This window comes from Macaca nemestrina, chromosome 20 (assembly GCF_043159975.1).
Source record: "Macaca nemestrina isolate mMacNem1 chromosome 20, mMacNem.hap1, whole genome shotgun sequence".
NCBI classification, from domain to species: domain Eukaryota; kingdom Metazoa; phylum Chordata; class Mammalia; order Primates; family Cercopithecidae; genus Macaca; species Macaca nemestrina.
In genome coordinates this window covers 11845438-11852605 of record NC_092144.1, presented here as the reverse complement: position 1 = coordinate 11852605, position 7168 = coordinate 11845438, and positions in this window count along the sequence as shown.

Genomic DNA, 7168 nt, shown 5'->3' with positions numbered 1-7168 from the left:
AAATTAAAAAAAAAAATGACCACTTTGGCCTTGAACAATTCCCTCCTTACTTCTTTCTCTCTGCTTTCAATCCAGTGGACAAGTACAGGCATGTGTAATGCTTAGAGATGGTTGAACAAATTCCTATCCAAAAGTCATTCACAGAAGACAAGTTTCCTATGAATTTCAACACAAAGTGTACAAAATATGCTAAATTTACTAAGTACTTTATCATACACTGGCAACCTCTTTAACATCTAGCAATTAGATGTTGCAAAATTAGGATGCATTTGCCCATTATATATGCTATATAGAGAGCAAAACAAAGTGCACAAAACATATAGAAAAATAGTGTCTGAAAATGTCCAAGTATGAACACACTGATCTTTTGAGATTTCTTCCCTCCCACCTCCTCTAAACTATCCAACAAGTATAGACAGTACTACACTGCTCACGAAGGTGGTTAAACAATTCAATTTCCAAAAGGCAGTGTTTCCTATAAATTTTAACGAAAAGATATTTACAAAGTGATATTTCACTACCTCTACATTTAATATACATGGGACACTTCCAAACATCTAGGTAGACTAGATATTTGAAGTAAGGAGTTAATTTGTCCACTGTGTAACAGCAGTCTTGAATAAACTGCAAACATGTAACAATAGTTATAATTTGAAAGTGTTCGAAATATGAACATTCTGGCCTAGAACCCTTTCTGTTTCCATCAACCCAGTGGGCAAAAATGCCTAAATTTTCGGAAGACAATATTTTCTAGGAATTTTATTATTTATTTATTTATTTTTGAGATGGAGTTTCGTTCTTGTTGCCCAGGATGGAGTGCAATGACACATGTAGAGTTAGTAAACTAATATATTTTGTACCTTTTGTTTTAAAATTCCTAGGAAAGGCCAGGCGCCTTGGCTCGCGCCTGTAATCCCAGCATTTTGGGAGACTGAGGCCAGCGGATCACCTGAGGTCTGGAGTTTGAGACCAACCTGGCAAACGTGGTAAAATCCCATTTCTACAAAAATACAAAAAAATTTAGCAGGGCATGGTGGTGGGTACCTGTAATTCCAGCTGCCCGGGAGGCTGAGGCAGGAGAATCGCTTGAACCCACAAGGTGGAGGTTTCAGTGAGCTGAAATCCCATAATTGCACTCCAGCCTGAGTGACAGAGTGAGAAGCTGTCTAAAAACAAAATAAAACAAAAACCCAGGCGTGGTTGCTCACGCCTGTAAACCCAGCACTTTGGGAGGCCAAGGCGGGTGGATCACGAGGTCAGGGGGTCGAGACTAGCCTGACCAACATGGTGTTGTATTTTTAGTATGTAGTTTTAGTCTCTACTAAAAATACAAAAATTAGCCGGTCGTGGTGGTGTGCGCCTGCAGTACCAGCTACTCGGGAGGCCGAGGCAGGAGAATTGCTTGAACCTGGGAGGCGGAGGTTGCAGTGAGCCAAGATTGCTGAGACAGTAGAGGAGTTCTGGAACCCTTGGGGAAGCCGGGTCCAAGTGTACTGAGTAGTGACACCTGACTCCGGATCTTCCCACTGAAAGACAAACAGCTTCTGGCTCTCAGGAGCTATTCTGATGCTAAAGAAAGCATCTTTTAAGTCCAGACAGGTAGCGGCAGCAGCACTAACAATGTGTAAGGGTTAGGAACTGTTGGGTACAGAGTCACTGTAGCTTGGTTGACCAAGCGCAAGTCCTGTACTGGTCAGTAGACCTTGGTCCCTGGCTTAGGGACAGGCAGGAGCGGGGTGTTCCATGGAGACTGGCAAGGAACTATAATTCCATAGGCTTTCAAGCGCCTGAGATGAACCTGGATTCCCAGCTTCTCTGGGAACCCGATACTGCTTTTGTCTAATTGGTTGGGCCCCAGGCTTAACTTCTATGAATACAGGGGCTTGGTTGACCGCCAGTCCCAGAGGGTTATCCTCTGCCCATACTCGGGGCCATCACTTAGCTAGAGCTGGTTTTATCTCTTGAGCTGGCTCGGTTAGAAAAAGTCTCCATTCTTCTTCCTGGGGGACCGTAAGGGCCATGATAACTCCTGTTCCCGGTAACTTTCGCTGTAAAGAGCCCTGTTTTGTAAAGGAGATGGTGGCTCTCAGTTTGCTAAGTAAGTCTCTTCCCAGCAAGGGCAAGGGACAGCCAGGCATGTACAAGAACTGGTGAACTATCTCAGGTCCCACCACCGAGCAGGTCTGTGATAGACAGAAAGCCTGCTTAGTGGAAACTCCTGTTGCTCCGATTATATCAATGGTTTTCTTGGATAAGGGGGCACCCGGGGTGGCCACTACTGAATGTTCAGCACCAGTATCGACCAAAAACTTAATGTCCTTGCCCCCAGTTGTAATCCTGACTGTGGGCTCCTTGGGGGCACTTGAGCCCGGTCCCCTTTAGTTCAACAGCCCTTCAGCCAGATTGAACAAAGCTCCCTCGTCTTTATCTGAGGTCTTTTGTTCCAAACCATCTTGCTTTTCCTTCAGTTGGGGACGCTTATCTTTCCAATGTCCTATTTCCTTACAATAGGCTCACTGGTTACATCGCAAGCGTGGGCGATTAGACTGGGTGTTCTTCCTGGAACCCCCCTTTCCCTCTCCTTTCAGGAGAATTCCCTTAATGGCCGCAGCCAGTAAGTCGGCGTTTTGCCTAGTCTAGCATTCATCTTCCTTACGGCTTTCTCTGCAACTTGTTGCATCTCTATTCATAACACTTTATTGGCTATTTCCAGTAACTGTGAGGTATTCATACCTGCAAACCCAGCCTGTTTCTGCAGTTTTCTCCTGATATCTTCCGTGCTTTGGCTAACTAAGGCCATGTTAATCATGCGCTGATTTTCAGGGCTATCTGGATCAAAAGGAGTGTATATACGGTAAGTCTCACACAGTCTTTCATAGAATTGCGCTGGACTCACCTCTTTTCCTTGGATGACCTCAGAGACTTTATTTACATTTGTAGCCTTTTGAACCCCTTTCTTTAGACCTTCTATCAATGCCTCACGGTACTGTCTTAGCCTCTCCATGTCTGGTCCCTCGTTCGGGTCCCATTGGGGGTCTGTTCCCGGCAGTTGAACTCTTTTTTTTTTTGAGACGGAGTCTCGCTGTGTCTGCCAGACTGGAGTGCAGTGGTGCAATCTCGGCTCACTGCAAGCTCCACCTCCCGGGTTCACACCATTCTCCTGCCTCAGCCTCCCTAGTAGCTGGGACTACAGGTGCCCGCCACCACGCCCGGCTAATTTTTTGTATTTTTAGTAGAGACAGGGTTTCACCATGTTAGCCAGGATGGTCTTGATCTCCTGACCTCGTGATCCACCCACCTCGGCCTCCCAAAGTGCTGGGATTACAGGCATGAGCCACCACGCCCGGCCTGAACTCTTATATATTCTTAGGGGTTTTGGTAATCGACTGGGATGTGCTCCTCTAGCCACTTAGCTGCCGCCTGGAGCGCCCTTTGCCTTCATGTGTATTAAAGAGGTACATGAGCAGCTGGTGGCAATCAGCCCAAGTAGGATTATGAGTCTGTATAAATAGTTTGGAGCAAGTCAATTAAAACTTGAGGCTTTTCAGTGTAAGATGGAGTATTATTTTTCCAATTGAGGAGGTCAGCGGAGGTGAAAGGTTCATACACAAAGGCATGCCTTTCCACCATGTGTCCATCCTCATCTACCCCAGTATATCACTGCTCTCTCGGGGGCATTTGGATTCCAGTCTTGGGCCATAAACGAGCTGCCAAGGGAGGAGTTTCTCCTGTGGCTTTACTTCCTCTCTTGTCTACTCTGGGTGGCTAGATAACTACTCTGGGTGTGGTTATCTGGTGGAGGTGGAGGTGCTGTGGGCTCAGGGGTGGGGAGCCCTTCCTCCCGATAAGGAGGGGGTATTGCTGGTACCCATTCCTGCCACGATTCTCCTGGTGTTGGGTTGGACAGGACTTTTGGTGCCGACTTCCCTCGGCAGGTGGAGCGAGAACTTTCCTTAACTAACTGTCCCTTTGCTACTAGTACTGCTGCTGCCTGTCCTCTTAACCACTGTGGGGGGTCCAAAACTAGCTGTAACCAAGAATCTATATATGGGAACTGATCTGGGTACCCTGACTTACAGGTTACCCTGTGCCATACCTTCGAGATAAGGGACCTGTCCAGGCTTCCTTCTGATGGCCAACCCACCTCTAATGCTGGCCAGTCTATCTCACACAAAGTTCTAAGTTTTCCTGGTGTCATGGTGACTCCATAGTCTCCCTTAAATCCCTTTTTGAAATTTTTCAACATAGTTCCTAGTGGGGTGGATTTACTTTGTGACCCACATTTCCTCGAGACAAAACACCACACTTACACCACACGCACACCATAAAACAAAGAACGGGTAAAAAGGGCACACACACACTTTTACAGTTTATGCCAAACCAGAATCAAAACCAAAATCAGAGTATCCAGAAATCTAAGCCACGTCAAAACCAAAACCAAAGTATCAAGCAATCCAAGTCAAGTCAAAAACAAAAACCAAAATGTCGGTACAGGCGCACGGTGGGTGATCAGGCCATGCTTCCACTCAAATGGAGTAGGCAAGTTCCCAAGACCAATCCTGTCAAGCAATTCAAACCAAGTCAAAACCAAAACCAAAGTGTGGATAAAGGCACGCTGTGGGTGATCAGGCCACGCTTCCACTCAAATGGAGTGGGCAAGTTCCCAAGACTGGTCCTGTCATGTAATTTAAACCAAGTCAAAACCAAAACCGAAACCGAAGTGCCCATAAAGGCACGCCATGGATGATTAGGCCACGCTTCCACTCAAACGGAGGGGGCAAGTTTCAAAGACTAGTGTTACCAAGTTTTAGATGTCCAGACTCCAAGTGCCTGTTCCTTCCCGGTGTTCAGCCACGGGGGCCTGCCACACACTGCTCTGGCGAGGCATCCCACCGGGTCAAATGCCTACCTGGCAGGGCTCTCAGGATCCGCATCACTCGGGCTGGTCGGAGTCCCCCCCAGGGATGTTCCACAGGGCAGGCTTAAGCCGCCTAAGGAGCTGCCTTGACCATCCACCAATCACCTCACTTCCCGGTCAGGGAACCAAGAAATGTAGCAGGATGAGCTGCAGACAAAACTCCTCAGACACCGAGTTAAAGAAGGAAGGGGTTTATTTGGCCGAGGGCATCGGCGAGACTCCTGTCTCAAGAGCCGAGCTCTCCAAGTGAGCAAGTCCTGTCCATTTTAAGGGCTCACAACTCTAAGGGAGTGTGTGTGAGAGGGTCGTGATTGAGCAAGCGGCGGGTACGGGACTGGGGGCGGCATGCACCGGTAATTAGGTCGGAACAAAACAGGATAGGGATTTTCACAGTGCATTTCTATACAATGTCTGTAATCTATAGATAACTGATTAGGTCAGGGTGGCCCAGGGTGCGGCGCCGGGCTGTCTGCCTGTGGATTTCATTTCTGCCTTTAGTTTTTACTTCTTCTGTCTTTGGAAGCAGAAATTGGGCGTAAGACGATATGAGGGGTGGTCTCCTCCCTTAGTTTCACCATTTGGCCAGGTTGGTCTCGAACTCCTGACCTCAGGTGATTCACCCACCTCGGCCTCTCAAAGTGCTGGCGTGAGCCATCGCGCCTGGCCAGGAATGTGGATTCTGAGAAGCTGCAGAGCTGTGAAAAGCAGGAGACCCATCTGCAGATGTGGTTGGGTGGAGGCGGAGGGTTCTGTCTTTTCTGAGGTTGTACCTTTGGCGCCTGGGGCCATTTTCTGGGCAGTGTTTTGGTTTTAGCATCCATGGGGTCGCTGGGGTCAGGCTGTAATTTGTATACACGAATTAAAGCTGTGAAGGTCAGGTTTAGTGAAAGACTGGTTTGCCTTGTCCCCCAGAGAAAAGGTTTGGGAACGTTACAGTTTATTTAGGTCACAACTTTACAATGACTGCAGGTGAGAGTTTCCTGCTGGTACAAATGAAGGGTTTTGAAGGAAGGAGTGTTTCCACATTGTGAGGAGGGGACTGGAGGGCACCTTGAGCTCCTGGAGTTGAATACTTAAGTGTCCCTGTCTCATCACCAGGTTCTGATCCACACTGGGGTTCCATTTCAGCAGTTAGAGTCGGCTCCCAAGCTTGGGAATTTTTTTTTTTTTTTTAATCTTGCTCTGTCGCCCAGGCTGGAGTGCAATGGCACTATCTCGGATCACTGCAACCTCCCATTCCCGGGTTCAAGCGATTCTCCTACCTCAGCTTCCCAAGTTGCTGGGACTACAGGCGCCTGCTACTACGCCTGGCTAATTTTTGTATTTTTAGTAGAGATGGGGTTTCACCATGTTAGTTAGGCTGGTCTTGAACTCCTGACCTTAAGCAATCTTCTTGCCTCCGCCTCCCAAAGTGCCGGGATTACAGGCGTGAGCCATTGCACCCGGCGCTTGGGAATTATTTTTAACCTTATGATTGTGGGTTTTCCTTGTGAACTGCGGGTGAAGCAGGCTGCTTGTCTGAGGTAGTTCAAGTGTTTGCTTTACTTCTCTTGGTTTCTCTCTCTCTCTTTTTTTTTTTTGAGACGGAGTCTCGCTCTGTCGCCCAGGCTGGAGTGCAGTGGCCAGATCTCAGCTCACTGCAAGCTCTGCCTCCCAGGTTTACGCCATTCTCCTGCCTCAGCCTCCCGAGTAGCTGGGACTACAGGCGCCTGCCACCTCGCCCGGCTAGTTTTTTTGTATTTTTTAGTAGAGACGGGGTTTCACCGTGTTAGTCAGGATGGTCTCGATCTCCTGACCTCGTGATCCGCCCGCCTCGGCCTCCCAAAGTGCTGGGATTACAGGCGTGAGCCACCGCGCCCGGCCTTCTCTTGGTTTCTTTACAGATGATCGCTGTCATAAAAACTCCAGTTTTTCGCCGGGCGCGGTGGCTCAAGCCTGTAATCCCAGCACTTTGGGAGGCCGAGGCGGGCGGATCACGAGGTCAGGAGATCGAGACCATCCTGACTAACACGGTGAAACCCCGTCTCTACTAAAAAATACAGAAAAACTAGCCGGGCGAGGTGGCAGGCGCCTGTAGTCCCAGCTACTCGGGAGGCTGAGGCAGGAGAATGGCGTAAACCTGGGAGGCAGAGCTTGCAGTGAGCTGAGATCCGGCCACTGCACTCCAGCCTGGGCGACAGAGCGAGACTCCGTCTCAAAAACAAAACAAAACAAAACAAAACAAAAAAAAATAAAATAAACTCCAGTTTT